The sequence below is a fragment of the Neocloeon triangulifer genome, unplaced genomic scaffold (assembly GCF_031216515.1).
Source record: "Neocloeon triangulifer isolate White Clay Creek 2 clone unplaced genomic scaffold, ASM3121651v1 ptg000014l, whole genome shotgun sequence".
NCBI lineage: Eukaryota > Metazoa > Arthropoda > Insecta > Ephemeroptera > Baetidae > Neocloeon > Neocloeon triangulifer.
This window is the reverse complement of record NW_026775556.1, coordinates 23,427,276-23,448,739: the sequence shown is the minus strand read 5'-3', so window position 1 is coordinate 23,448,739 and position 21,464 is coordinate 23,427,276. Positions and strand designations below refer to the sequence as shown.

The 21,464-nt window shown below is 32.4% G+C and overlaps 1 protein-coding gene and 1 long non-coding RNA gene across 4 annotated transcripts in view; one reads left to right on the top strand and one right to left on the bottom strand.

The window, feature by feature from the left end:
- Nucleotides 1–21,464, top strand: part of LOC132200817 (mitogen-activated protein kinase kinase kinase 10-like) — a 38,994-nt gene that overhangs the window by 2,191 nt on the left and 15,339 nt on the right. The gene's annotated exons all lie outside the window — the stretch shown is intronic.
- On the bottom strand, nucleotides 7,442–9,596 carry LOC132200820 (uncharacterized). The gene is made up of 3 exons (XR_009442200.1): nucleotides 9,496–9,596; nucleotides 7,909–7,986; nucleotides 7,442–7,642 (listed from the first exon to the last, which is right to left on the bottom strand). It is a non-coding gene; the product is annotated as an uncharacterized LOC132200820 (long non-coding RNA).

Sequence of the window (21,464 nt, the reverse complement as noted above, 5' to 3'; positions counted from 1 at the left end):
ATTTAAAAATAAAACACAAAAATTAAAAAGTTTATAATGATTTTTTAATAATTTAAAAAAAGTATTTTTTAACTCGAAGATGTGTTTGATTTATTTTTTAGTTTTTTTATTGCCATTTTTTGCAACAAATTTTCTTCTAGTTCACGAGTTGAGTCCAATTCAGAGCAGCTCAAGCAATTGGCGCGATAAGCATCGGAAATGAGCGCTCCGATGGCCTCCGAATCACAAGTCGGCCTACGTGACTGCTGATGTAATAATTTTCGCGCACCGTGTCTCGCCAACGGAGACGTCACTCATCGTGTGTCTTTTTGTCGAGAAACTGCGCTTTGTTATCGCACTCGTTGTTAGAAAAACAGATAAGAAGCGCACGGACGGTTTAATAAGTCGCTCTAGCATCTCTTGACATCATCGACACTCTGATAAAAAAAAAACAAAGGAAACAAAGGCGGAAAGCTGCGCGAACCACTTCCAAATATCAATTTGTGGATGCCGAATTGCGGTTTTCCGCGAGATGTTATGAAAGTTGTCTGTTTTCTTTTGGTCTCTTAGTGGGTCAATAAAAATACCAAAATAAACGGAAGCTTTTTTAGAAAAAAAAAAATAAATTATAATTTCTAATTTCTCTGAATAAAAAAAAACTATATTTTTATCGTAGTTTTTTCAATTGAATTTATTTGAAAAAATAATATGAATTAAATTTGAAAATAGTCAAATGAAATGAAATTGTATTTAAATTCTTTTGGCTTTTGTGAGCGGATTAAAATTGGCACGTGACCCACCCGAGTGACTTTGGAGCTGAGACCAAAAAATCCTCCTCGTTGTCCGCACCTGCCCAAGCGCGATCTTTGTGCACCGAAATTTGCATCGGTGGGCGGCGATAATGATGTTGTCGACGGCATGCGAATGAAAAGTGAAAGGAAACGCCGAACTTGATTGGCACCGCCGCATAAGTAAAATTAATTATCGCACGGACGTGCATCTTCCTACAAAAAGGTTTTGGCCATCCTGAAACGTACGGTGTGTCGCCTTTCGCGGCCCGCCAAGGCCGTCTCTCGGCGGCGGAAACTTTGCTCTGCGTGCGCCAAATGGAGGAAAGAAAACATATTATAAAATGGTAAGAGAAAGAGAGAAACAATAACGCAAACCAGCCTCTTTTGCGCTTGAGAATCGCACTGCGCAAAAATGAGAATTAAAAAAGAATGGAATGAATAAATAAGAGATACCAAGTGGAGAAAACTGTTAAATTTGGTTTTTTAAATATCGTGAATTTAAAAATTGAATGAAAAATAAACAAGAAAATCATGGAGAAATGATTTTTTTTATTATTTTACTGAAATCTTAATATACAATGCTTTTGAAATTATCCTGTTTAATTTTTTTTTTTAAATTTCTATATTTACTGAAGAAAAGAAGTTAATGAAGTAATTCATAATTGAAAATGCGTGATTTCATTTACTTTATTATTTATTTTTAATGTCTTTCTTGCTAACTTTATACGCTTTATACCTTTATTTGAAATAAATGAAAATCGTAAAATTTCTATTCGCTGATGCAACCGCCGAGCTTTTATGTCGAACTCGGGCAGATTGGCATAATAACTGTCGCTTAAAAGCCGCTCGTAAATTTGAGCCGCGAACGACCTGCCCCCGATTATGACAACATTCAAATAAGCTCTCAATAAAACTGCTAATCCCGAATGATCGGCATTAATAAACGCAGCCGTTTTTCTCGACTCAATCACTGCCCTCGATCGAATCTCATTGTTTTTTCTTTGGCGATGTACAAAAGTTTCGCAGAGAAAAATTTCTGCCGTAATAATAAAAGGAGGCCCTCGGCGTTTTCCGAGCGAAGAAAAGGAGCAGGTTTTTGAGAGAGAACACGAAGCTCGCAAAAGTGCACGTGTGCGTATGTTTTTTATACGGCATTTATTTGCGTCTCTCTTCATTATCAACTTTGAGAAGCACGCAAACCAAATTGCGCACTTTCGTGATAAAATGAATCCTTCGGTGGGAAAAATTGCTACACTGAGAAGTCAAAAAATAGTCTGGTTGCTTAAAGATCTCAAAAATTAAAAGGGAAAATGGACTGAAATGATTTCCTTTTTTGTTGATGTCTTTTTAAATTAAAAAAAAAAAATAGTAATAAAAATATATAATTTTTTAGTTTAATTTGGTTATTTTATTTTATCAACAATTTATCTTCAATATTTTTTATTAAATTTAAGTTTTTATCGTAATGTGCTGCAATATTTTTATTCAATAATTGAAAATGAATGGGAATATTTTCAATTTTTTCTTCTTAAATTCCAGCAAAATTTCTCCCAGCTTCTCTAAAATTGAGAATTAGAAATTATAATAAAAAGACTACATATTTGGATTTTGCCCACGGCAACGAAAAATAAATTTTACCCTTTTTTTAATTTTTTTTTTCAGAAAATTTCCTATTTTTAATTTATCTAAACCTGAAACCTTTAAACAATCTCTTTCTGTACATTTCTTAAATCAATTTTAAAAATGAATTATTCTCGTTTCGTTCACCCTTTTAGTGGAAAGAGTTGCAGTCTGGCTGTCTGTCTGAATTTTTACCGTTGTCGGCGCCGCATCCTTAAGCTTCGTCGGTCCTCTATGGTTTTATGGCCTGTGGCATCGTAATTCGTTGCTGCAAAATAATAAAATATATATGTAAACTGCACGGCTGGTGTCGATGTGTTTTCGTCGTAAAAACCGCCAGCCGCGTTTTAATTTGTTTGCTCTTGCATCCATTTTCCTTATCCATAAAAAAAAATATAGAAAGAGCAATTTTCATCATCGCAAAAAAGCCTCGGGCTGCAATTTTCTTCTCCCGAGACGGCGCGAAAATGAAAACGAACCGCGCCTCGAGCCAAACCGCGCCGCGAGATGCGACAATTTATTTATTTATTATTATATTATCGCTCACTCGGTTCGATTTTCATTCCCACGCAGACCAGTTTTCCGTGCTGAATTTTATTTTGTGTGTATAAATAAAATAATACGCAAACACCGACCGAGTTTGGCCGCTTCTTGACCAAAATTAATGGCACACGTGCAGAACTGGAGGAGAGTAACGCCCCGAGCAGGAAAACCGACCTCGCCGAGTAGAAAAAGTACATATAAGGTGTCGCTCGCTAATTTTCAGCCGAGTGCGATATTTCGAGCCTCCCGCGACCTTTATTTTCTGCGAAGGAGTTCCAATCACCGAAAACGGTTAATGCAAATCGTTGAAAGTTCATTGGGCTTAAATTAAATACAAATTTTTTGAAAATATTGCAATGAATGAAGCTCTTGACCAGAAAGATTTCAGTCAAGGAAATTTAAAAATGGAAATAATGAAGTAAATCTTATCAAAAGGATCAATACTTTTCAAAGTGAATGCATTATTTTTAATTATTATTGATAATCTACCTGGAGTATTGATTAACTTTATATTTAAAACAGTTTTTTTTACTTAAAAATTATAAGATGTTAATTTATTTTGTTAAATATGTATATTAAATTTAAATTTTTTATTTGCAGTTTTATTATTAATATTTTATTTAAATGGCGTATTTTTTATATTTCGAATTTATTTTAATTATTAAATTAATAAATGTTTTACTCTCTTAAATAATATTTTTGATTTATTATGCACTTATTAGGTTCGAAATTTTTTATTTTTAATTAAATAGATTTCTATTAATTCATTTCATGAAGTGTCATGAAATAATTTTTGCTAACAAAAATGTTTTATTGTGGAAGAATTGGGAAGAATCAATTTCTTATATTTTTCAAAAGGACCAATTAATAGCAAATTATTAACGACTTATTGGCACCTAAATCAGAATCTAAATCTGAAACTTGTATAATTAATTATCCATCGAAACCCACACGTTGTTGCATCTGAACATGTTGCGTGCGTTAATTTCTAATTCCCGATGCTAATGGAGGTCAAAAGTCTCGCTTGCAAAACCGATGCATTCTTTTTTTATTACATTATGCACCGGCGTCGACGATTGTTGCCGCAACAAAGACAACTCCTCCTTCTCCCTCCTCCGTTGCCGCCCGAGAGACAAATAGCAACAGCGTGTTTATTTTTTTCCTTCTGCCATTCAGATTCGCACCCATAATGTAACGCGTGGATTTATTACTATCGAGTGCATGCACGGCCGAGACAAACAGGTCTGCACGACGTAATGGCCGAGATAAAAAAAAAATGTACATAAAATGAAATCGGGCAGTGTGAAAATGATATTTTGAAATCCCACGCCGATACACGTGGGAAGACGAAAGGAAAAAGAAACATTCACGCAGGAATAGAAGAAAGAAATGAAGAAAATTATAAGGTCAGTGATTGTTTATTTGCAATAAATCGATGTTGTTCTTAAGATGAAATATCAAACAAATTCCATAAAATATTCTAATAAATTTTGATGCATTAATTAATTTTTATTGAAAATTTAATAAAACATGAATTTAATGCAATTTTATCCAGTTTAAAATAATAAATTTATAAGATTTTTATATAATAATTCAAACTAGACAAATTATTTTAATATTTTAGCCAACAGAAAATTTGATAAACTCTAAATTGCTTTACTTTTTTTGTAATCTAGATTTGAGCAGAGTTTTGATTACTATTTATAACTATTTAACAATTTCAAAAATAACAAACATCAATAATATCAATATTGAATAAAAATAATCATCTTTTGATCATATTTATGAAGTCGTGGGCTTTCATCGGAAGCCTCCTCTAGCAACTTTAGAACCACTGGTTTTCCCCTTTTTTTCTTTTCGAATAGACCAATAAATCAGCCGGGAACAAAACAAGCACTTCTTTTCGTTCTCGTTAATCACTCGCTTCGCACATATAAATATCATTTTCGCCGTTCGCGCCGCTGAAAGACTCTTTGTAAACCGCGGTGGAGCGCGTGTTGATGCATCAGGCGTGCTGCTGATAAGTTGGCACTCGAGTCACGTCGCCAGACCAGGCCACGGCCAACCTAGCCTAGCCACATCCTCCTACAAGTCTCCATTAAAAAATATTTTTATAAAAATTAAGATTTTAATGAAAATTTTTAAGTGGAATTACTGAAATTTACTATTAAAAGACAGTTCATAAATAATATTATATTTTAATTTATTTTATTTTTTACAATAAAAATTTTCTGTATAAATTTCTGTAAAATAAATTGTAAAAAGAGTGAAGGAATTACGCGTTTTGATGAAATTTTATACAACTTGTTACGTTCTGTGGCATTTTTTAGTGGAATGATGTTTTTCTTTAGAGATAAGATTCCTGCAGATCGTAAATTCTTATGAAACTGAAAACGGTGAGAGATCAATCAACACTTCAGACAAAGCTAGTTTGTGGGGGAGAAAATCTAATCTTAATTTCATCTATCTCGGGCATATCACTTGAAAGGTTCTCTTGTAATCTCAAGTAGCAGAAGAACACCTGGTTGTACTGAAATCAACTTTTACCAAAAACTATGGTTCATTTAAAATTATGTTAAAAATTCCCAATTATTTCAAGTCAATCAAGTGATGAAATTTATACCTTTTTTAAGAATTTCACAATAATTAAAATCGATATAAAAAAACTTTTCAATGATCTCAACCGGATCTGAAGAAGCAAATGGTGAATCGAAAGATGCCTGGTTTATTTATTTCTTTACTTAATTAATCAGGCATCTAATCAGATTTATGTCAAGAGAGATAAAATCTAACGATTCTCCACACCGTTGAGTTTCTGTAAATTCCAGCCGATGAAAACAAGTTCTGCGATGTATTCAAACCAATTTCTAAAATCCGCGAGAGTTCTCGTGTGGTCCTGCTCCTCACTTATTTTTTGCCTCCGCCCACGTGACGCGGTTTGCAAAACGGAGCATGTGGCTCGCACGCCGTTCTTCTTGACTCACGTCCGTTTTGTACACATTGTCGTGCGTGTGGCTTGTGGCACCCCCTGATTAATCCATCTCTGACGCTACGACGAAATGTGAAATTAAAAAAAATCCAGCTCCAACAAAGCCAAACTTGATAAGGGAACCCCTTATTGATCCTAAATTCAAACATCGTATATTTTTTAAATAATTTTTCAGAACAGAAATTTTCATTTGTCTGAAAGTGAATCGCTCAGAAATTCATTTATTAGAAAATAACAATTAAAATTGAAGTTACACAAGGTAATTTTTAGTAATTATTATATTTTCAAATCAAGTTTACAAGAAAGTTGATTGAAATTTCATTGTTTTCCAATAATTGTCGAAAATTAGTTCCTATTTGCAGTAATAATTGCTGAAACCTGTTTTATGATAAGTGAATTTCTGATCAATAATGGCGACCCTTTGATTAATTTAACTGCAGGGGATTTAACTTTTATGGAAACATTTAGGTCCAAATTAAAAAGGCTGGCATTTAATCTTTCATCTGCATTATAATTAACCGTCTTGTGAAGTAATTGCGGCCGGCGGTGGATAATTAACTCGCAATTATCGCGTTCAATCAAAACGAGCAGAGAAGGGAAATATAATATAATTTTTGCCACCCATTCGTCCAGTGTGCGGTAATTTGCGTCGTGCGCGGCGCCTAAGTGCGAAATTGAATGTAGGTGTGACGAAAAGTGGCCGAACGAGAAGTTGTGCCCACACTTTTGCTTTTGGGAGTAGCCGCTCTCTTTCATAATGACAAGAAGCCCGGATTTGCGCTAATAATGACATAATTGAGCAGTGAAATTAGCCAGAGTGACCGGTTGAAGCTTGAAAGTTATGCAGTTTTTAATTTTATTTCTGTTACTTCAAAAAGTTCAAAACTATTGCCGCTTTCTTGATGTGATTTTATCACCAGAATTTTAAGCATAAAAGTTGCAAATAACAAAAATCCTTTTTTTTGCCATGTCATTTGTTTAAAAATAGACAAATTTTTTTTTAAGATGTATTAAAAATTAATTTTTTTATTATGCAGAAGTATCTAATTAAAATATCATTTTTTTTTCAAGTTTCTATTGGAAATTGTGCAAAATAAGGCCAAATAGTAACAAAATTGGAACAAAAATGAAAAGACTGCAAACAAATTTAAAATAAGAAAAAGTTGTAAAATCTAAAAACGTTCTTTTCTTATCTCAGTGTAGCCCAAGAATCTTTGTGTTTTTACGAACAGAATTAAACAATTTACTAAAATATGTTTTGATTTTTGATATTTAAATTTTGGGGAACTTTAATAAAAAAATATCCAACAATCGAGTGCTTTACTTTTTTTTTATTCTTTTTTTAATATATATGCTACTCAATTTCTATATTCAATCAGTTTCGGGAGTAAAAGTGAAAAGAAAGGAGGCAATGATTAAACTTGTAATTTAATTCAATTTTTAATAGGAAATTGCAATAAAAATGACATAAATACAAACTTAAATGTCAGGGATTGACGTGTTAAAAATATGTTGTGTCAGATGGAATAGTCAACATTCTACAAAATACATTTTCAACTTTTTAATCTGATGATTTGTGAGTGAAAAGAGCAGTGAAACTCATCCCGACAAAAATCTCGGCAGCTCTCTTGCATTTAAATGCGTTCGAAAAGCAGAAGATGGACGTTGGTCTACTTCTGGTGGACAGGCAAGCTACCCTAGATGGCCTTTAGTCGCGCAGCTGAGGAATAATTAGAAAACGCTCTCGAGTGAAATTCATCATTCGTGCGAATGAAGTTGTTTGGGAAAAATAAAATTGGTTTTATTTTTAGCGGCGCCGACCGATTGATCTTGGAATGGACCATTATCATGCAAATGCAAAAGCTTGTAGCAATAATTATTTCGAGGCAACTTTGTAAGTAGCACCGCCTTTTACGGATTAAATGCTGCAGCGTCCACGTTAAAAGCGGCGCCGAAATGAGATTATTTATTTCTTCAATTACTTACCACCGGTGCGGCTTCTGCGGGAAATCTGATGCATCTCGTCAAGCGCCAGTCAGCTCAAATTACCCACAGTCTGGATTTCTGAATTTGACATGAATGAAAATTGGAAATGGAGAGCTTTAAAGAGATGGATCAACTCATTTTTAAAGAGACTCCAAGCTGGTGGTTTAGAAAATTCAAATTCTCTTACTTCATTTTTTCTCATAAACAATTTCCTAAAATTTCTATTAAATCTAAATGTAAATTTAAAAAAAAAAATATTCATTTAAAAAACTATTTTAACACTTCTAAAGAAGATCAGTTATATAATTTTGAATAAATAAATTTATTAAAACATAATAAAAGCTGGTGTTCATAGTATTTACTCATTCAATTAATGTTATTTATTTAAATTTATTTATAATCAATTTTAATTTTATAATATTCAGTTAACTTGAAATTAGAAAATATATTTGAATAAAAATATTTTGTATTTATTTGTAGTACTTTCAATTTGAATCATTTTAGGTGTTATTTTAATAATTAAATTTATTTCTCAACATAATTAATAAAAAGAATTTTATGAAGATAACAACCGATAAAATTTACAGTAATGGCCTTTTAAAAATCGAAAATCCTGTTCCTAATAAAGATCATTAGTACCAGCAGTATAATCCAGGCTTGAAACTTGTAAACTTGAATTTCGAGATCATATCAGGGGTTATTAGTGGTCCTGCTTATGTACCGTCCATTCGCGGTGATAATTTTTCATTTAAACCTTTTGCAAGCCGTGCGTGAATTCGGCCTATAAATTTGCCAAACCTCGGTAATTAAGCGGCCTGTGGTAATAAAAATAAAAACAGCACTCTCAGCAGGCATGAGATGAGTGAAAACCTGGACTGGCAAAATCCCAGGAAGTGGGTCGTAAAAACTTAAAATACCTTTGTGTAACAATAATAAATTATGTTTTCTGCATGTATATTAAAAAATCATGTAAATTCAGGTAGTAAAATTTGAATGAAAAATGATTTTATAGGTTAAAAACAATAAAAAAATATGGATATCTAATTTATTTTTGTTTCGTCAGTTTCTGTAATTAATAAAAAGTTTTATCACGGGGCATTTATAAAAATGCGACTTTATAGGTTCAAAATTTATTTGTAAACGTTCCAGGTCTTGCCACTCTTGTCCCAGTTTTTGTTTTCATCACAAAAGCCTTGTTTTCAAATAAAGAAATAATTTAAAATGAGGAAACTTTTATAATATTTTTGTTTGGGTAATAAAAAAAAAAAAAATAAATAACATGAAGATTAAAAAATGGTTAAAATAATTTTATATTAAATTTTATCTAATAAAAATTATCTCCAATATCGGTTTTATGCTCTTTTTTTAAATAATATAAATTGCATCACGAGGTTAAAGGAATGACAAAGGAAAATGTTTTACCACCACATATTTATTGGATCGCATAAAAAGTTATAAAATTAAAAACTTTTCCTCTCTCAAAACTTTTCCGCCGCCGCCGTTATGTTACGATGCAAACTTTGCAGACTTGCACAAACCAAAACCACAGCTTTTTTCCCCAACCCTTTTACCATTCTTGATGCATACCTGTTGAAATATAAAAACGCCTGAAAACAACATTGCCGAGAGCCGCGAAGCGCCACCGTTTGCAATTTGGCAGGCGTTCAGAAGCGATGCACCGGCCTTTGATCTGCAGCCGCCGACCATAAGAGCGACCAAGAAACGGCCCTTTTCACGACTCAAGAGCGGCGCTTGTTTTGCATCTTGCTCATTACGCAAGCGACGAATTGCGCAACTTAATACGCCGAGGAATGCAACCGGAGAAAGAAGATTTTCATGCGCACACGATTTTTATTTCTCTTGTGCGAACGTTGTTGTCGGCAACTTTGATTAACTCGTCGGCAGCCGCGAGAGAAGCTGCCATTTATCCAACCGGCTAACAAGATTAAAATGTACGTCGAGGCAGACGAGGCGGCGCGAAATTTCGACCTCGATCGGGCATCAAGTTTTCGCACCGAGCAAATTGAGCTGCACCGCACGATCTCCTGTCTAAAATTTTCACACAGAGAAAAAGTGGAATAAAAAAATGAAAATGCCTCGCCAAAATTAGAAATAAATAAATGAAAGCGTTTAATTAAGATAAAAATCAATGAATGGAAAAAAAGCTGGCTAGACAAAGAATTTATTGTCATTCAAAATTTGAAAATAATACTGCTAGTTGTAATTTCTATTTTTTGTACAATTTTTTTCTCAAATTTTAATTTTTTATTTTACTTGCTTTTAGATCAAATTAATTTTATCAACAAAAATATGAAAAATATTTAACTTTTAAAACGTCTAGTTGAGTTCTTATTCTTCTGTTGAAAATTGGGATTTTTTTTGTAATTTTTGTTTCCTCTTCAGGATATTTTTCACCTCAATTAATTTTCACTTTATCTTGCGTCTGATTTTCATATAATAAATAATTCATGTCGATGCACCAACAAAGAACAAAGAAAGGGCCGTCGCGAAGTTGCACTGAGCGGATTATGTGCCTTTCCAGCTAACCTCGTTATGGAAACGAAGCCTGCCAAATGTACACAGAGCATTATTGTTGGCGAGAATAGACTTATTTCTAAATACTTAAGAACGTCTTATGCAAAGATATTGACTTGTTACGAATATAGGGAACCGTGCAAATATTTTTAGAATCTTCACAGAAATAAAAGAACCAACCCTTTACGAACTAAAAATTTTTATATTAATAATAATTATTGAAATCACATTTTGTAGAGTTTGTAACAATTATTTGAAAATTCTCCCCGGTTTATTAAGCCGACCCAAGTAATGAAAATGTTATTTGTGTGTGCTAAGACTGGGAACATTAAGGCTGGGCATGTGTAAGTGGCTTAAATTAATTTTAAGTCGCTAAGATGTACCAGATACATTATAAATTTCAGTTAGACCAGAACCTGAACTGAAAAAGGTCTCGCTCAATTAAATTTACATTCTTGATTTGAAAGTTTATTTTCATATTCAGCCAAAAAAATTCTTCTCTCTCAAATACATTAATAGGAAATTTGATTTCATATTTAAATATTCTGAAGTTTACGAATTTTAAAAAAGAAGTTTTAAAAGTCTTAAAATTTTATTATTTTAAGAAAAAAAATTGTGATAGTTTCAAACACAATTATTTTGTAACTATAATTTTTCAGAAGCTGCTTGGAAAATCAGACAAATTGAAAAGTTTTAAATTGTAGTTATTTTGTATTTTGTTTAAATAAATAAGTGATTATTTTTCATAATATTTTCTTTAATATTAAAGAAAACATTATTTCTAAATATTTTGATACTAATGATTATAATTATTATTGTTTTCTTCTATTATATCAATTTTTAGTTTGGAATTTTGCGAGGTTCTTCCCCACGCGCTAAAGTAAACTGAAACGGCGCGCAATTGTTAGTTTGAACTGGACCGGTGTTAATTCGATGATAATCACGACGCCGCTTATTATTCGGTGGTGCCCTTTGCCACTCGAACACCCATCTCGGAATTTCCTGTACCAGCTGCGTTGGCCTCAGAGAAAGTCGGACCGGCTTTTTTTTCCCGCGCACGATGGAATAATAATAATGGGCCCGACGGCGCATTCCAGACGCGGATGCTGCCGCGTGTTGAAAACGAAAGTGCCGAGAGACTATTTTCGGTATTTACGCCGGATCTGAACTCGCGCGGTGGGAAAACGAAAGAGTTTAATTTACATGAAATCAAAGCCGTTTTGTAATGGACCTGCTTTCCGCGTCACTCCGAATCTTGGGAATTCCCAACTTTAACTTCTGTTTATTAGCAAATTTAATTCACTCGGCAACACTAAAATGTTCTGTGTTTGGTTAAGAAATCAACATTTCCGCCAATATTATGTAGCAACATAAAAATAAAATATTTAATTATCAAGAAATGAAAATAAATAACAAAATTAAATAAAAAAATAAAATTATTTAGAAATATTACAATGAATGTCATTGTTACAAATTAATTTACTCGCAATTTATTTTTATGTCATCAACAGAACAAAAAAATATCATTCATAAGCCAAATACCACATTTTAACATCAACATTTTAAAAAGAGACTAAAATGATTATAAAAAAAATCAAGATAATCATGAAATTGAAATTTTTGTAGTTTTTTTTTAATTAATTTGCATTTTCGGAAATTTCATTAATTATCAGAATCCTTTTTTGTGTGCAACGCACCCTGTTCAGTTTTATCGATCATCAAACTCTGCATAGTCCTGCCTTTGTTTGTAGTCGTCAAGTTGTCTGTCACCCACAAACAGCTGTTCAGGATCGAATTGCACTCGACCGGCAGTATCGAGTCCCTGCTGCTGGCGGCTGAGGCGAAAATAAAAACGCAGTCTGCGTTAATGGCCGTTATTATACCTTGGTTCATTTGGACCAAACGATTTGGTCAATACACTTGAGTGCCATTTCCAAAAGATATTTGAAACCAAATCGTTTGATGTTAGTTTCACAATTTCCAGGGCACCTGTGAACTTTTAAATAAATTTGGATGTTTTGATCATTCTGAAATGGATTTTGCTGTTAAAATTTTTTTAAATATATGAATAATGTTATAATTTATGTAATAAAGTATAGTAATGTTTAATTATTAGCTAGTATATTTATTTTTATTAATTAAATATTTTTGTTAATATTTAAAATTAAGTTCAAATTCATTATGCATTTAATAAAATAAAATTTTGATATTGTGTTAATTATTAGTTTTAAAAGTAAGCGTTGTTAAAAATTTATTTTTAGATCTTCGTTTGCTGCAGATCAAAAAACCCTGAGGTCCCTCAATGGGATTGGAGAGTAGATTACAGTATAAAGGACTAAACAAATTTTTTTAATTCGTTCATCAATCCATTCTCTTACATGGTAATCTTTGCAAAATTGCAAGCAAATAACTTTTTGAGGAAAAATTGACTTTGAAATTAAATTAAAAATTAGTGCCCTCTTAAATGAGAATAAAAATATTAGTCTCATTTTTATAGAATCTTATTAATTCCTAAAAAAATTCTTTTTTACCTAAATGACTATCCACCTGTCAAATTTTTAAAAATTGCTTTTGTTTACCATTTAAAAAGGTATGTTCTTCAAATATTGATTGAATCGTAAATGTCACTTGAAATATCCTTTTATTTGGCGGCCCAGATTAAAACTCGTTACTGACTGAGCATTGACAGACGTGTCGAGTTCAATCACGTTGTAAACGGCGTCAATAACGCCAAACGAAAAAATCCAATGCAAACACAATGGGCCTCATCTTTTCTCTTTCTGTCGGTTCCATTACCAGATGGGAAAAAATTCAATCAGCTGGAGACATTGGCTGAGTTAACAAGGTTTTGGTCGGTCGCCGGGGGATGATGAAGGAAGATAAAAGGGTGCGGCTGAGAGAGCAGATCGATTTCTTTCTCCTTAGAAAAGTAAGGAGGAAGAAAAATCCGTTCAAGAGACACGCCGGTGTTTGTTTTGCCGCGACTTTGAGGCCAAACAAACGCCCGATAGGAATGAGGAAAGGCCGCGTGCAATGGGTGACGTCCTGAGGTGATAACGAGAGAGAACTTTCATTATCACAATGCACATTTTAACCTTTTCTGCGAAATGTGGGTCAAAGTAGTTTTGACGACAACGCAAGTTTAAAAAAAATACTAATATTCGAAATGTTGATTATTCGAGTAATTCATGGAAAATTATATTTTGATTCATTCAATATAAAATAAAATAAAAATGTGTTCAAATTAAAATTTATATATTGAATATTGTGATGATTTTTTTAACTTGTTTTTGTTTTAAAGGTTGAAAGAGAATAAAAACAAAGGCAGCATCAATAATAATAAAAATTGTTTTCGAGATAACAATTTTATCAAAATTTATAATCACCAAATTGCGCATTATTTAATCTTGCAAGATGTTACAATTTTTTCGACATTTTTTGCGCGTTTCAAATGTTATTCAATTCAATTTTCCTTCCATCAGAGCCTGACAAGAGAACTCTTTTAAAGGACGCTGGATGAACTTCCTTCTTCATTCAATTCCTTTTTTCATTTCGGCGGAAAAGCCCACCGAGCTGGCCATCTTTTGTGTTGTGGACCATTATCATTTTGTTAACGGCGGACCGACAAATGGCGCGCAAAAAGGCTTTTCGAGTCAAAAGGGAAAGTGAGCGCGACGCCGGCTCGGAGCCAGATTGGCTGGAAAATGGGGTGGGCATTTCGCAGTTTTTTGCCAACAGAGGAAAGACAAGCCAGAGATTTATTAGAGGAAAAAAAAGAAAGAGCCAAATAATGGAGGTTGACAAATTTCATAATATTAAATTACATTACTAGGAATGCCTATTTTTTGTTCTTATAATTTTTTTTTAAAATATTAAAAATAAATGAAAACATTTTAACTATTTCAATCAATGGAAATGAAATTTCCTGGAAATTTAATTAATCTCACTCCATTTCCTGTTGAAATTTGAAAAACATTGCTTCGGTTTCCGATTTTTTCTAAATCTTATCAACAATTTCATATATATAGAAAATTAAATATTGTGTATACGTAAAATAAAATGTGAAATATGGGAAGTAATATTTTTACTGTTTACATCATAAGTCAAATTTAAAAGATTCTAATGAAATTTATAAAAACCATTTTCAAACAGGAGGAGTTGTAAAAATTCAAATTCAACCAAAAGAGTCCGTGATAATCTATAAATTTAAATTTCAGGCTAAAAAATTTAATTTAATTTAAAAAAAAAATTGCAACCAAAATATTCTTGAAACTCTCTAAACAGTATTTTGAGTGTTTATTAAAATTACAAAAAGATTTTTTTAATATTATTAATTTTTTTAATTTGGATTGACACAAGTTCGGTTACATCCATCGTCAGAATATCAAATTGAACACATTTCACTAGTCTATCCAAAATCTTGCAAATTACATCTTAAAATTTTTAAACAGAAAAATATTTCAATTGCAATAGTTTTTATTTTCCTTCCATAAGCAGCAAATCTTGCAAACTGCTAAAAAAAACTCAATCTTTTTATGCCGTCTGTATAATTCTTTGTAACACTTAAGCCAGCTGGGCGTCGTAAATGATGCAATTTTTATGTACCGGAGCAATGCTCTTGAGTTTGTCCGACCGCACAGCAGTAATGACCTCTTGTTGCAAAACGCCACTGATTATCGTTTGTCCTCGTCTCTTTATTTACACAATTTCTCCGTGGCTGATTTTTTTTCTTCATAAAATTACACCTTTCATTTTTTTCTCTGCTCTCCTTTTGTTCCTCGCGCTATCTTTCAAATTAAACACGGTGAGAGAAAAAAACCGACGGGAACAAACAGAAGTAAGAAAAGTTGTCGTCGCCCCGTTTTTCTCTCGTTCGTTGCGAAAGGAATTCGCCGTTGACACCGCCGCGGATAATTACCCTCCCGGTTGGGAAATTTCTTTCCAGCGAGAATCTCTCTCATAATTATATATGTACAGAAAAGAAGTAATTGCGTTCGATCTCCCACATGTTGGGTCGATCGGAATGCGAGTATGCCGGGAATTTCTTTCGCGGGCGGAGAATGTTGGCGTCAATTTCTCAGCGGAGCAGTTTTTTTCTTTGGCCATAAATTCGGTGAGTGGTGCCAATGCGGATTCAGTGGCTTGCGAAATGAATAAAAAATTCAATTAGCAACTTCGCAGAGCAGGATCTACACGGCGTATTTTCCGCGAATACATCAGTCTTGAAAAATAATTAATATAAATAATTTAAGAAGGAAATTGTATTATAAATACACTTTTAATTGCATACGTTTAAAAAAACGAACAAAATAATAATAATTTTTTTAGTTCAATAATTTTTTTATTATTTTTATTAAGAAGCATAAACAGGACCTAGCTTGTTGGAAGATTATTGTGATTTTTCTTAAAAATCATCTTTGCCCTGGAAATTTATGGCAAAACCACAGTATGAAGGAAGCTGTTGACTGACTCGTTTGATTAATTAATATTTCTCATTTTTTTATTGCAATATTTGTAAGTGAAAAAATAATTTTTAAAAAAAAATTGATTACAAATTACAATAAATTGTACTATTTGTCTGACTATTTTAGTCAGTAACGTCATGTTATCATATTTTTACAATCATTTGATCAAGTTTTTATCAAATTTCATGGCAATAAAACTTTTTTAGGAGATGCTAAATTTTAAGATTTTTTTTTTTAAACATATTTTTACAGTTAGACATTTAATTTTTTTTTTTTTTTTTATCAAAGAACGACCCTTTTCTAAAATTTAATTTTAAAATGTCACCATATTTATTGAAAACTGTAAAATTTTACGAATTTAAACCAGGCTAAAGTAATGGAAGCAGAGCTTAAAAAATATAATTCCAGACAAATCGAGTTTTTTTTTTAATCAGATTTCACAATCTCAACCTGCCTGCACGTGTCCGGATACGAAGTGCTAATTAAACGCGAAATAAATTTAATTTTATTATAACAAAGCCTTCTTAAATTTCACTTCCTTTTAAACTCTTTTTCAATTTGTGCTCCTCGACGGACGCAATTTGCACCTGGCGTTTTAATTTGACCTCTGGCTAAGCAAAAACTTCCGGCGCGAAGGAGCAGGAAAGTTTTCAGTGTCGCGCGGCAAGCAGCGTGAAATGGCACCGACCGATAAAGCGTGTGCCATTGTTTTCGCTGCGAGAGGGTGCAGAGTCAGTGCACCGTGAAGTCTGCCTGCCGCGCAGCTGCCTCATCTGCATATTATTTCAAAAAGCATCCAAACAAATACAGTAAAATTGCTGATAGATGGGATGAGGTGCTTCTATTAAATTAAAATCTATTTTAAACTTCTATAAAAAGCTAAATTGGAACAGAATTTTCATCGATCTGGATTAAATTTTAATCTTAAGCAAGTTTGAAATGAAATTAGAGATGTTTTATTAACATGCAAATAATAGTTTCAAAAAAAAAAAAATACAACATGGAATAATATAAAGAAAACCATCATAATTTAATAAAATAAATAATTTTTACAGAAATAAATCAAATTATTTACACGACAATTCTGCTTGTTGATATTCTCTACCTGAAATACATCATCAATGCAATTAAGAAGCAAATACTAAAATAAATTTAAAATTAATGATTTGATATTATAAAATTTAGAAAGACCAAAACTGATTCAAATTTATTTCGAAGCCAAATCACTATTTTGTTTTAGCTCCCAATAATTTTAATTCCTAATCAAGACAAAAATCTAGAGAAAAGAACAACCAAGCATATTAGATTTTCTCCTTTTCATTAATATTCGTAGACTTCAATTAGAATTGGCAGCGGAATCGCGCCATAAATCTGATCGCAGCAGGGAGCCGCTGCGCACAAAGGCGCCCATCTATTATTCCGCCTGATTTTTCATCTCGTTTGCCAAAGATGTGTGTAACGCACTCTCGTCGAGCCAACAAATAATAATAACATAAAAACGGTTCGTACGCGACCCAAGAACGAAGCAGCACCGAGAAGAAGAAGAAACAAACCCGTCCGAAGGAATGCGGCTCCTCGCAAACAGGATTTCCAAATCGCCCTGCTTATTCTAAGCAAAGAAATCTACTTATTTACTTGTTGCTTTAAATTATACAAAATAACAATTTAATAGTCTATTTTTTTAAGATAAATTTAGATTTTTGTTTATTTATTTAAAATAATAATAAAATATATTTTATAAATATGCTTTAATAAATTTTATTTTTATCCTCTTATTTTCTCCTTTTTTTAAGTAATAAATGAAATATACTGTACAAGATTATGAGTATTTAAATTAAATAAAAATTGTAACCAAGTGACTCATAATGATTGATTTAACAAATTACTTTATACGTTGTTGTTTCAGATTCATTCATTAGTTTACTTATTTTTTATTTTATAATTCAATGAAATATTCGATGAAATGAATTAAATTTTACTGCTAAATTGCAACTTGCAACGATCGTACAGAAAATTTTTACTGATGGAATTTAATTATAAAAATTACTTCCAGCAGATATACAAATAAAATTATGATATTACTTAATTAAATGCAAATTTTATTGGTCGCATGTGTGTGGAACTCGTTCGAGGGCGGCCGCAGCATGAATAATTAAAACCAGCTGCACAGAGAGGAATCACAGTGTGCATGTCGCACACTCGAGTGCACACACGTGTTTTTTTTCCTGTTGATGAATTTATTATAATTTTATTTATCGATCGCGGCGCACGTTCCGCAGGCACACGCAACGTGCCCAAAGCAGAAGCGTCTGCAGGTAGATGTGGGTCAGTGTTCGAAATCGATCCGAGTGCCGATGCCGCCGCCGACACACACACACACTCCCGCGTCATAGACTTAAAAACACACAAACAATGGCGCACTGCGGGGTGAGTTGAGTGAAAATGGTCACTCGCGGGCAGGGCACGTGTCACGCCGGGTCAACGCCTTGAGCGCCGGCTTAGCCACCATCAAATTTTGTTACATATTATATAAATGAATTTTTTTCAAAATGAAAAATCTGATTAAGTAATTTTTAGCTGAAAAGGTTGTAACCTAAAATTTTTGGATTTAAAAATTAAAAATAATATATATTAGTTAAAATGGCGATTTTAGAATTTATCTATTTAATGAAAACTGCCTATATTTAAAAAATTTCGCTTCTAATCAGCCTAAATCACTGATTTTTTTTTTTATGAAAATGATTAATTATCATCTATTTTTCGTTATATTTTTATTTCACCTAAAATTCTTATTTAATTTAAAAAAAAAACTTGAATATTTATAAAAAATGTTAAAATTAAGTTGCAAAATCGGTACCACAAGGCCCAAATTGAAATAAATATTAATAATCTTTGACTATATCAAATATTCACAAAAATTATTATGAAAACCATAACATTTGAGGGATAGAACAACGTGGAACAACGCATATAAGTTTTATGAAAATGTTTACAGGAAAAAAGATATTAAATCATTAATTTACCACCTTTTTTTAGAAATCGAAGTTAAGAAAAGGAATAATTCACAAGAATATTATGCTTTATTATTGTTTGGCCGCTTACTAGTTTTAATCAGAAACCTGCTCTTATTAACTCTCGGTTCCCATTTTATGATTAGATAATAATAATAATTATAATAGTTAGAGTCCGTTTCATAGTACATTATATTTGGTCTGTTTCAAATCCGACCATATAACCTTGCAAATAATTTTATTAAGTGGACAGGTGCAGTGAAAACGTCTTATTTATTTAATTCATCAAACTCCATAAAAAAAGGAAAATTTTCTGGAATTAAGAAAATCTATTTTTCTTTCTAAAATTTCAATATCAATGAAGCCAATATTTAAAAAATTAAATTCCCAAAAAGTTAAAATTGATGTTTAAATTAATTTCTACGATTTTTCATGGTTTGTAATGAATAATTCAGATAACATGGGAACTCGGCTTGGTTTTGAACGATTTTAAAATGATATGATCTACTTGGAAAATACAAGTTCATATTTTTTCTTAAATAACTTAACGCGTTGCGACCGTAGGAGGAAAACCGAGTGTTGCATTCTCTTGTTTCTTCTGTTGACGTTTGGCGAGTCATGTGATTTGATAAAGCCGCTATCGCAGAAGCGCGCCTGCACCGCCGGCATAATAATAAATGATACCCGTCTCAAAAACTCGTCACATTCTTCAAAGGGTCAAAATTTGCAAACTTGGCCTCAAAACTTAACGGTACCTTTGCAAAAATGCAATCAAGTAATTCCGGAATGCGGCAGATTGGCAGGTGCGATAAATTTGAAGAAATTTCGCTCAATTAAATTGGCAGATCCGGTCGGAGGGCGGAGGAGTTTGGCCGTCCAAAAAATCCGGAGCTTTCACCCGACGGAATTTTCGCGCCAGGGCAACCAACACCTTTGTTTCACTTACAAGAGTGCATTACTTGGACGATTGCGAAAGGAAACTTAACCCGTTGCTGATGATTGCCAGCCGCTCTTTTTTTTCTCGCTGGTGTCACAACATAACTGTTCATGTGCGCGTCTATTGCGCCGTGTTCATGTGTTCAGACTTCAGACAGATCACCCGCCGAAATCTCTCACCCACGCACGTGCAGTGATTGTGCAATTTTTGTTCCAACTTATGGGCTGATGATAAAAAAAAATCGCAAATTATAAAAGTGAATATTATTTAATATTTTTTTTTTTTTTTTTGCTTAAGAGTATTGGTTATTTTTTTCTACAAGTATTGTTTCGGTGGTTTAAATTATTTAGCTCGACAATCACAAATTAGTTCTGGTTATTAAAAAAATTGCTGGAAATTATGAAAAAAAAAATGGAAATGAAGAAAAACAATCATTAGAGAATATAGAACGGGAATATGAGTTTCATCTTTGATTGACTGAATGAATGAAGCACGTGACTTTTGCTTTAATACAAGATAAAATTGGACCGAGGAGTTAAAATATGAACAAATTGAACTATTGAAAATAAGATATTAGTTTTGTTGTTTAAGCTTTAGATCATGTTTAATATAAGCAATAATAGTTAGTTTTTTATTTATCCATTTTTTTAGAGTAAACTTGTTAAAAGAAATAATTAAGTTTAACAGTGTTTTTTGTAATTGTTTTGATATTTTCATTATTTTAATTTTATATTCTTAAACTTATAAATCGCCACTCATGAAATGCTTCTGGTGAGTGGAGCTCTTTTATTCGAAAATAAATAAATTCAACCAACGCAACACTAATGTTTATTACTTATTAATATTTTAAAGATATATCCACAATATCTTGGGCACGTTACTTTTTATAATTAGATTCAAAAGAATTTATCAAAATTGAATAAATAATAATACTAAAAATAAGTTAAGAATGAATCTCTCGCTTCCTACAAATACAAAATTGTTGGTTTATACTGAATCAATGACTTCGCTTTGTTAATTATAAAGCTAATTAAAAGTTGTATCCACTCTTTTATCAATGTATTTTTTATTTTTTTACTTCACTCAATGTAGAAAAATTTACAGTAAATTCGATAATATTTCTTTTGTATTTATTTTTATGCTAATTTTCCATATTTCAATTTTAAATTGAAAGCAATTGCCGTTTAAAATCACACCGGCTCTTAACTAAATTGTTTCGAGGCGCAAAGGGTCGCACACTGATCACTGCGTGATTATACCGTTCACATTATAACATCATGTGACCCCAAGAAGCGACTGAAAATAAAGTGGCCAGAGTGTCGCTTTGCTAATTCAGCCGCGTCCGTTTCGAATTGGCCTAGATAGCCGCGAATTCAAGCCAATTGCGCCGCATCAAAATTTTCCTTTTTCTTTAAATATTTATCTAAATAAAAAAAGGTACATCTGGGGTGAGAATAATAATTGATGCCTCTCAATTTGTGGCGTTATTTGGCGATTTACGAACGGAGGCGGCCAAATTAAAAGGCGCGGGAAAATTAAAAGATCAAAGAAAGGATTTGCTTCGATTATTTTTTGTCGGCGTCCTGGGTGGGATCGGAAAGAAAAATA